The following is a 10,677-nucleotide window of genomic DNA, read 5'->3' on the forward strand; positions in this document are numbered from 1 at the left end:
GTGCGGCACTCCCTCAGCACTGACCCTCTGACAGTGCGGCACTCCCTCAGTACTGACCCTCTGTCAGTGCGGCACTCCCTCAGTACTGACCCTCTGACAGTGCGGCACTCCCTCAGCACTGACCCTCTGACAGTGCAGCACTCCCTCAGCACTGACCCTCTGACAGTGCGGCACTCCCTCAGCACTGACCCTCTGACAGTGCGGCACTCCCTCAGCACTGACCCTCTGACAGTGCAGCACTCCCTCAGTACTGACCCTCTGACAGTGCGGCACTCCCTCAGTACTGACCCTCTGACAGTGCGGCACTCCCTCAGCACTGACCCTCTGACAGTGCAGCACTCCCTCAGTACTGACCCTCTGACTGTGCGGCACTCCCTCAGTACTGACCCCCTGACAGTGCGGCACTCCCTCAGTACTGACCCTCTGACAGTGCAGCACTCCCTCAGCACTGACCCTCTGACAGTGCGGCACTCCCTCAGCACTGACCCTCTGACAGTGCAGCACTCCCTCAGTACTGACCCTCTGACAGTGCGGCACTCCCTCAGCACTGACCCCCTGACAGTGCGGCACTCCCTCAGCACTGACCCTCTGACAGTGCGGCACTCCCTCAGCACTGACCCTCTGACAGTGCGGCACTCCCTCAGTACTGACCCTCTGACAGTGCGGCACTCCCTCAGTACTGACCCTCTGACAGTGCGGCACTCCCTCAGCACTGACCCTCTGACAGTGCGGCACTCCCTCAGTACTGACCCTCTGACAGTGCGGCACTCCCTCAGTACTGACCCTCTGACAGTGCGGCACTCCCTCTGTACTGACCCTCTGACAGTGCGGCACTCCCTCAGTACTGACCCTCTGACAGTGCAGCACTCCCTCAGTACTGACCCTCTGACAGTGCGGCACTCCCTCAGTATTGGTGTGAGTGTCAGTGTTAGTGTGTGTCCCAAACACTGATGAAGTGTGTGCGGGAGGTACTGGGTTAGAATCTGCTGTGTTTGGAGACAGTGAGGAGAGTGGGTGAAGTTTCATTGATGTATTTATTGGAGTGTGGTTACAGAGTGAGGCTGTCCTGTCCTGGGAGAGTCAGGAACAGGAATTCGACCTGACTTCTCTCTGTGACTATTATTGCCCTTTTCCCCGTCATTCTGCCTCAAATCGAATCTTGTCAAAAAGGGGCCACTTATACATTCTGATTTTGCGGGGTTTGTCGAAGATTTCCTCTTCTTGCCAACCGTAGGTGCTGCAGGACGTATTGATGTATCTGACTTGAATGCCAACCATGTCTTCTTTCCGTGTCACGTCTTTTCGTTTTTTGTGATCCAGGTCGAAATCTGTTTCCTCACAGACTGTGTTACCACAGCCTGTGCCCCAACGGCCTTTGCTCTCATAGCCGCTCAGGCTGACATGCAGACTGTAGCCAGTTTCATTAATCACCGCCAGCTTCTTGTCTCGTCCAGACATCTTCCAGCAATATTCCCAATTGTCCTGATATCCCTGTCAGTGTGGAGGGAATTCTCTCGGATGTAGATTCACTCTGTCGGAAAAAGAAAATCAAATCCCCATCAATAACTCAAACCTGTGAGAGAGAGACAGAGAGAGAGAGAGACAGAGAGAGAGAGAGAGACAGACAGAGAGAGAGACAGAGGGAGAGAGAGAGAGAGAGAGACAGAGAGGGAGAGACAGAGAGAGAGAGAGACAGCGAGAGAGACAGAGAGAGAAACAAAGAGAGAGGCAGAGAGACAAACAGACAGACAGAGAGAGACAGTGACAGAGACACAAAGAGAGAAAGAGAGACAGAGAGAGAGACAGAGAGTGACAGACAGAGATAGAGACAGAGAGAGACACACACAGAAAGAGAGAGAGACAGAGAGGGAGACAGAGAGAGAAAGAGAGACAGAGAGAGAGAGACAGAGAGAGAGAGACAGAGAGAGAGAAACAGAGAGAGAGAGACAGAGAGAGAGAGACAGAGAGAGAGAGACAGAGACAGAGAGAGAGAGATAGAGACAGAGAGAGAGAGATAATCAGAGACAAGAACAAAGAATGACAGAGTGAGGCAGAGAGAAAGAGAGAGACAGAGAGAGAGAGACAGAGAGAGAGACAGAGAGAGAGACAGTGAGACATAATGAGAGAGATACAGAGAGAGAGAGAGAGAGATGGAAATAGACAGAGAGAGAGCCAGAAAGACCGAGAGAGATGAGACAGAGTGAGGCAGAGAAAGACAGGGACTGAGAGAGACAGAGAGAGACAGAGAGAGAGAGAGCCAGAAAGACAGAGAGAGCAAAAGACAGGAGCAAGAAACATTGGTGGGGGTGGTATACAGACCCCTGAACTGTAGGGGTGATGGTGGGAAAAGCATTCGACAGGGAATCAGAGATGCGTGTGTTAAAGGAATATCCATGATTGTGGACAACTTTAATCTGCTTATAGATTGGGAGAGTCAAATTAGTCACAGTGCAATAGAGGAGGAATTTCCGGAGTGAATACGGGATGGTTTTCTGGGGCAATGCTTTGAGGAACCAACAATGGATCAGACCATCTTGGACTGGGGGTTGTGCAATGAGAAAGAATTAGCTGACGATCTAGTTGTGAGAGAACCCTTGGGGACGAGTGACCATAATATGGTAGAATTCTTTGTCAAGGTGGATCGTGATGGAGTTGATTCTGAGACCAGGGTCCTGAATCTCAATAAAGGGAGCCGGAGGTAGCGGTACATATTGGTACCGCTGATGTGGGAAGGAAGGGGGAAGGGGTCATGAAAAGAGAGTATAGGGAATTAGGGAGACAGCTGAGAAGGAGGAAAACAAAGGTAGTAATCTCGGGATTGCTGCCTGTGCCACGGGAAGGTGAGGACAGGAATGGAGTGAGGTGGAGGATGAATGTGTGGCTGAGGGACTGGTGCAGGGGGCAGGGATTCAGGTTCCTGGACCATTGGGACCTCTTTAGGGGCAGGTGTGACCTGTACACAAAAAACGGGTGGCACTTGAATCCCAGGGGGACCAATATCCTGGCGGGAAGGTTGGCTAAGGCTACTGGGGAGAGTTTAAACTAGATAGGTTGGGGGGAGGGGATCAAAATGAGGTGACTGAGAGAGAAGAAGGTAGCTCGCAAACAGAGAAGGGTTATAGGCAGTACAAGAGGGAGGATGGACGGGGGATAGAGAAGGGGAGAGCTCAGACCAAAGGATTGAGATGTGTTTACTTTAATGCCAGGAGTATAGTGAATAAAGGGGATGAGCTCAGAGCGTGGATCGATGCCTGGAAGTGTGATGTGGTGGCCATTACGGAGACTTGGATGTCTCAGGGACAGGGCTGGATACTCCAGGTGCCGGGATTCAGATGTTTCAGGAAGGACAGGGAGGGAGGCAAGAGAGGAGTGGAGTGGCACTGCTGATCAGGGATAGTGTCACAGCTGTAGAGAAGGTGTATGCTGTGGAGGGATTGTCCACCGAGTCTCTGTGGGTGGAGGTTCGGAGTGGGAGGGGTCGATCACTTTGCTGGGAGTTTTCTATAGGCCGCCCAATAGTACAGGGAGGTGGAGGAGCAGATAGGGAAACAGATCCTGGAGAGTTGCAATAATAGCAGAGTTGTTGTGATGGGAGACTTTAATTTCCCAAACATAGATTGGAATATCCCTCGGGTAAGGGGATTGGATGGGGAGGAGTTTGTTAGGTGTGTTCAGGAGGGTTTCCTGACACAGCATGTGGACAAGCCTACAAAGCTGTACTTGATCTGATACTGACCAATGAACCTGGACAGGTGTCAGATCTCTCAGTGGGAGAGCATCTTGGGGATAGCGATCATAACTCTATCTCCTTCGGGCTTGCATTGGAAAAAGAGAGGATCAGGCAAGCTCGGAAAGCGTTTATATGGAGTAAGGGGAAATATGAAGACATTAGACAGCAAATTAGAGGAGTAAATTGGAAGGAGGTATTCTCGGGGAAATGTACTGAAGAGAGGTGGCAGTTTTTCAAGGAATGTCTGTCTAGAGTTCTACAGGACAACGTTCCGAGCAGACAGGGAGGTGTTGGTCAGTTAAAGGAACCGTGGTGCACGAAAGCTGTGCGGGACCTAGTCGAGAAGAAAAGGAAAGCGTACAAAAGGTTCAGAGAGCTTGGCGAAGATAGGGATCGAGATGAGTATACGGCTTGTAGGAAGGGACTAAAGAAGGAAATTAGGAGAGCCAGAAGGGGTCATGAGAAGGCCCTGGCAGGTAGGATTAAGGAGAACCCTAAGGCGTTCTATAAATATGTGAAGAGTAAAAGGATGAGACGTGACGTAATAGGGCCAATAAAAGGTGAAGGCGGAAAGGTCTGTAGGGAACCAGTAGAAATGGCAGAGGTGCTCAATGAGTATTTTGCCTCGGTTTTCACAGAGGAGAAGGACCTGGGTGGATGTACTGCGGGAGTGCGGTGGACTGAAAAGATTGATTATGTGGACTTTAAGAAAGAGGTTGTGCTGGAATCTTTGAATGGCATCAAGATAGATAAGTCGCTGGGTCCGGATGGGCTGTACCCCAGGTTGCTGTGGGAGACGAGGGAAGAGATTGCAGAGCCTCTGGCGATGATCTTTGCGTCGTCGATGGAGACGGGGGAGGTGCCGGAGGATTGGAGGATTGCGGATGTGGTTCCTATTTTCAAGAAGGGGAATAGGGATAGCCCAGGTAATTACCGACCGGTGAGTCTAACCTCAGTAGTTGGTAAGCTGATGGAGAAGATCCTGAGGGTCAAGATTTATGAGCATTTAGAGAGGTTTAGTATGCTCAAGAATACTCAGCATGGCTTTGTCAAAGACAGATCGTGCCTTACGAGCCTGGTGGAGTTCTTTGAAACTGTGACCAAACACATTGACGAAGGGAAAGCGGTAGATGTGGTTTATATGGATTTTAGCAAGGCGTTTGATAAGGTCCCCCATGCAAGGCTTCTCGAAAAAGTGAGAGGGCATGGGATCCAAGGGGCTGCTGCCCGGTGGATCCAGAACTGGCTTGCCCAAAGGGGGCAGAGAGTGGGCATAGATGGGTCTTTTTCTAAATGGAGGTCGGTCACTAGTGGTGTGCCCCAGGGATCTGTTCTGGGACCCTTGCTGTTTGTCATTTTCATAAATGACCTGGATGAGGAAGTGGAGGGATAGGTTGGTAGGTTTGCCGACGACACGAAGGTTGGTGGTGTTGTGGATAGTCTGGAGGGATGTCAGAAGTTACAGAGGGACATAGATAGGATGCAAGACTGGGCGGAGAAGTGGCAGATGGACTTCAACCCAGATAAATGCGTAGTGGTCCATTTTGGCAGGTCAAATGGGATGAAGGAGTACAATATAAAGGGAAAAACTCTTAGTACTGTCGAGGATCAGAAGGACCTTGGGGTCCGGGTCCATAGGACTCTAAAATCGGCCCCGCAGGTGGAGGAGGTGGTTAAGAAGGCGTATGCTGTGCTGGCCTTTATCAATCGAGGGATTGAGTTCAGGAGTCCGGGGATAATGATGCAGCTATATAAGATACTCGTCAGACCCCACTTGGAGTACTGTGCTCAGTTCTGGTCACCTCATTACAGGAAGGATGTGGAAAAAATTGAAAGGGTGCAGAGGAGATTTACAAGTATGTTGCCTGGATTGAGTGGCATGCCTTATGAGGATAGGCTGAGGGAGCTCGGTCTTTTCTCCTTGGAGAGATGAAGGATGAGAGGAAACCTAATAGAGGTGTATAAGATGTTGAGAGGCATAGATCGGGTGGACTCTCGGAGGCTTTTTCCCAGGGTGGAAATGGCTGCTACGAGAGGACACAGGTTTAAGGTGCTGGGGGGTAGGTACAGGGGAGATGTTAGGGGTAGGTATTTCACACAGAGGGTGGTGGGCGAGTGGAATCGGCTGCCGTCAGTGGTGGTGGAGGCAAACTCAATAGGGACTTTTAAGAGACTCCTGGATGAGTACATGGGACTCAATAGGATGGAGGGTTATAGGTAGGCCTAAAAGGTAGGGATATGTTCGTCACAACTTGTGGGGCTGAAGGGCCTGTTTTGTGCTGTAGTTTTTCTATGTTTCTAGGGAACTATGATGGTTTGAGGCGTGAAGTGGCCATGATTGACTGGGAAACATTATAGAATCTGACAGTGCAGAGGGAGCCCATCGAGTCTGCACCAACCACAATCCCACCCAGGCCCTATTCCTGTCACCCCACACATTTACCCTGCTCATCCCGACACTGGGGTCAACTTAGTGTAGCCAATCAACCTATCCCAGACATCTTTGGACTGTGGGAGGAAACCGGAGCACCCGGAGGAAACCCACACAGACTCGGGGAGAATGTGCAGACTCCACACAGACAGTGACCCGAGGCTGGAATTGAACCCGGGTCCCTGGCGCTGTGAGGCAGCAGCACGAACCACCGTGCCACCGTGCCGTTACTTAAAGGAAAGACAGTAGACAGACAATGGCAGGCATTTAAAGAATGAATAGGTGAACTCCAGAAGTTGTTTCATCCTGTTTGGTGCGAGAGTGGTGAGGGAATTGTGGCTGAACCATGGCTTACAAGGGAAATTAGAGATTGTATCAGATTCAAGGAAGAAGCAAACGCACTGGCAAGAAAAAGCAATAGGCCTGAGGATTGGGAGCAGTTTAAAATTCAGCAAAGGAGGACCAAGGGATTGATTCAGAAGGGGAAGATAGACTATGAAAGTAAGCTCGTGGGGAACATAAAACCTGACTGTAAAAGTTTCTGTAGGTATGTAAAGAGACAAATATTGACAAAAATGAATGTAGGCCCCTTACAGTCAGAAACGGGAGAATTCATAACGGGGAATAAAGAAATGTTTGAGGAATTAAATTTGTACTTTGTTTCAGTCTTCACAAAGGCAGGAATGAATAGTGTACCAGACGTTCTGAGAGAAACAAGTTATAGTGAGGAGCTGAAGGAAATCAGCATCAGTAGAGAAATGGTGTTGGGGAAATTGATGGGATTGAAGTTGGATAAATCTCCAGATCCTGATAATCTTCATCCCAGAGTATTTAAGGAAGTGGCCCTGGAAATAGTAGATCCATTGGTGGTTATTTTCCAAAATTCTTTGCACTCTGGACTGGTTCCTACAGATTTCATTTGGTTTATTATTGTCACATGTTTTGGGATACGGTGAAAAGTATTGTTTCTTGTGCGCTATACAGTCAAAGCATACCGTTCATAGAGCAGGAAAGGAGAGAGTGCAGAATGTAGTGTCACAGTCATAGCTCGGGTGTAGAGAAAGATCAACTTAATGCGAGGTAAGTACATTCATAAGTCTGACAGCAGCAGGGAAGAAGCTGTTTACTTTTGCAGTAGTATTTTAAGTTTAAAGTGAAAACTGGAAGTGGGCTGCTGAGGAGTCTGGGAAGAGTTTTTATTTTAACTTTAAAAGTCAGTTACCTGGGAGGTTCCCCCTCATTGTTCCACTGGAGCAAGCTGCGAGGGAGTGATTGGAGGCAGCAGTGCTGGTGAGAGATTGATTGAATTGTTTATTTATTTAATTAGTCAGCTAGTGTGTGTTTTTTTTTGGCCTTTACTTTTGCAGTAGTATTTTAAGTTTAAAGTGAAAACCGGAAGTGGGCTGCTAAGGAGTCTGGGAAGGGTTTTTTAAGCGCGTGAAGTATGAAAGGTAGGCTGCAGTATACAGCGGGCAGCATCGGGAGCGGGCAGGGGAGTGAGTGGGAAGCAGAGTGTGAGCTATAAGGCTTTGGCTCACAGGGCTTAGGCAGAAAGGGCGAGCAGGGGTGAGTTTAATTCATTTTTGCTGTTTCTACCTGGTACTGGCAAGGTATCGAGAGGGGATGGGTGTGCAGGCAGTGCTATGTTCCTCTTGCACTATGTTTGAGGTGAGGGACGACGACAGTGTCCCTACTGATTACACCTGTGGGAAGTGCACCCATCTGCAGCTCCTCCAAAACCGTGTTAGGGAACTGGAGCTGGAGTTGGATGAACTTAGGATCATTAGGGACGCAGAGGTGGCCATAGACAGAAGCTTTAGGAATACAGTTACTCCAAGGATTGAAAACAGATGGGTGACGGTGAGAGGGGCTGGGAGGAAGCAGTCCGTGCAGGGATCCCCGGTGGTCGTTCCCCTTAGCAACAAGTATTCCACTTTGGATACGGTTGAGGGGGATGACATACCAGTGGTGAGCTGCAGTGAGAGGATCTCCAGCACTGTGTCCGTCTCTGTGGCTCGGGAGGGTAAGGGGCAGAGCGGGAGGGCAATAGTTATTGGGGACTCGTTAGTTAGAGGGATAGATAGGAGGTTCTGTGGCAGCAAAAGAGACTCACAGATGGTATGTTGCCTACCGGATGCCAAGGTCCGTGACGTCTCAGACCGTGTTTTCCGGATTCTGAAGGGGGAGGGGAAACAGTCACAAGTCGTGGTACACATTGGTACCAATGACATAGGTAAGCGAAGGGACGGGGATTTAAAGCAGGAATTTCTGGAGCTGGGCTGGAAGCTGAGAGCCAAGACAAAACATGTGGTCATCTCTGGTATGTTGCCGGTGCCACGTGATAGCGAGTTGAGGAACAGGGAGAGAGTGCAGTTAAACATGTGGTTGCAGGGATGGTGTAGGAGGGAGGGTTTCAGATACGTGGATAATTGGAACACATTCTGGGGAAGGTGGGACCTGTACAAACAGGACGGGGTGCACCTGAACCAGAGGGGCACCAATATCCTCGGAGGGAAATTTGTTACGGCTCTTCAGGGGGGTTTAAACTAATTTGTCAGGGGGGTGGGAAAAGGAGTTGTAGTCCAGAAGTCAGTGAGGGTGGTGAGGTATTGGGGAAGGTATCAGGGTCAAGGGTGGGTACCGGTAGACAAGAAGGTGGGTTGAAGTGTGTCTACTTCAATGCAAGGAGCATCCGGAACAAGGTAGATGAACTTGGGGCGTGGATTGGTACTTGGGACTACGATGTTGTGGCCATTACGGAGATGTGGGTAGAACAAGGACAGGAATGGTTGTTGGACGTTCCGGGGTATAGATGTTTCACTAAGTGTAGGGAAGCTGGTAAAAGGGGTGGAGGAGTGGCATTGTTAATCAAGGATAGTTTAACGGCTGCGGAAAGGCACTTCGAGGGGGATCTGCACACTGAGGTAATATGGGCTGAGGTTAGAAATAGGAAAGGAGCGGTCACGTTGTTAGGAGTTTACTATTGGCCCCCAAATAGTAATAGAGATGTGGAGGAAGAAATTGCTAAGCAGATTATGGATATGTGTGGGGTCACAGGGTCGTTGTCATGGGGGACTTTAACTTTCCAAATATTGATTGGAACCTTTGTAGGTCAAATAGTTCGGATGGGGCAGTTTTTGTGCAGTGTGTGCAGGAGGGTTTCCTGACACAATATGTGGATAGGCCGACAAGAGGTGGGGCCACATTGGATTTGGTACTGGGAAATGAACCGGGCCAAGTGTTAGATTTGGTTGTGGGAGAGCACTTTGGAGATAGTGACCACAATTCGATGTCTTTTGTTATTGCAATGGAGAGGGATAGGGCCGTACGGCAGGGCAAGGTTTACAATTGGGGGAGAGGTAATTATGATGCGATTAGGCAAGAATTAGGGGGCATAAGTTGGGAACAGAAACTGTCAGAGAAAGGAACTAATGAAAAGTGGAACTTTTTCAAGGAACAAATACTGGATGTCCTTGATAGGTATGTCCCTGTCAGGCAGGGAGGAAATGGCCGAGTGAGGGAACCATGGTTCACGAAAGAGGTGGAATGTCTTGTGAAAAGGAAGAGGGAAGCTTATGTAGGGATGAGGAAACAAGGTTCAGATGGCTCGATTGAGGGTTACAAGTTAGCAAGGAATGAGCTAAAAAAGGGGCTTAGGAGAGCTAGGAGGGGACAGGAGAAGTCCTTGGCGGGTTGGATCAAGGCAAACCCCAAGGCTTTTTACTCTTATGTGAGGAATAAAAGAATGACCAGGGTGAGGTTAGGGCCGGTCAAGGACAGTAGTGGGAACTTGTGTGTGGAGTCAGTAGAGATAGGCGAGGTGATGAATGAATACTTTTCTTCAGTGTTCACCAAGGAGAGGGGCCATGTTTTTGAGGAAGAGAAGGTGTTACAGGCTAATAGGCTGGAGGAAATAGATGTTCGGAGGGAGGATGTCCTGGCAGTTTTGAATAAACTGAAGGTCGATAAGTCCCCTGGGCCTGATGAAATGTATCCTAGGATTCTTTGGGAGGCAAGGGATGAGATTGCAGAGCCTTTGGCTTTGATCTTTGGGTCCTCGCTGTCCACGGGGATGGTGCCAGAGGACTGGAGAATGGCGAATGTTGTTCCTCTGTAAGAAAGGGAATAGAAATGACCCTGGTAATTATAGGCCGGTTAGTCTTACTTCGGTGGTTGGTAAATTGATGGAAAAGGTCCTTAGGGATGGGATTTACGACCATTTAGAAAGATGCGGATTAATCCGAGATAGTCAGCACGGATTCGTGAAGGGCAAGTCGTGCCTCACAAATTTGATAGAATTTTTTGAGGAGGTAACTAAGTGTGTTGATGAAGGTAGGGCAGTTGATGTCATATACATGGATTTTAGTAAGGCGTTTGATAAGGTCCCCCATGGTCGGCTTATGATGAAAGTGAGGAGGTGTGGGACAGAGGGAAAGTTGGCCGATTGGATAGGTAACTGGCTGTCTGATCGAAGTAAGAAGTTTAACAACACCAGGTTAAAGTCCAACAGGTTTAT

The 10,677-nt window shown here is 49.2% G+C and overlaps 1 long non-coding RNA gene across 1 annotated transcript; it reads right to left on the bottom strand.

Moving 5' to 3' along the window:
• Positions 1-1,015: 1,015 nt before the first annotated feature.
• On the bottom strand, positions 1,016-7,911 carry LOC144490471 (uncharacterized). The gene is made up of 2 exons (XR_013497260.1): positions 7,384-7,911; positions 1,016-1,531 (listed from the first exon to the last, which is right to left on the bottom strand). It is a non-coding gene; the product is annotated as an uncharacterized LOC144490471 (long non-coding RNA).
• Positions 7,912-10,677: the final 2,766 nt, after the last annotated feature.

The sequence above is a fragment of the Mustelus asterias genome, unplaced genomic scaffold (genome assembly GCF_964213995.1).
Source record: "Mustelus asterias unplaced genomic scaffold, sMusAst1.hap1.1 HAP1_SCAFFOLD_3339, whole genome shotgun sequence".
Taxonomy (NCBI): domain Eukaryota; kingdom Metazoa; phylum Chordata; class Chondrichthyes; order Carcharhiniformes; family Triakidae; genus Mustelus; species Mustelus asterias.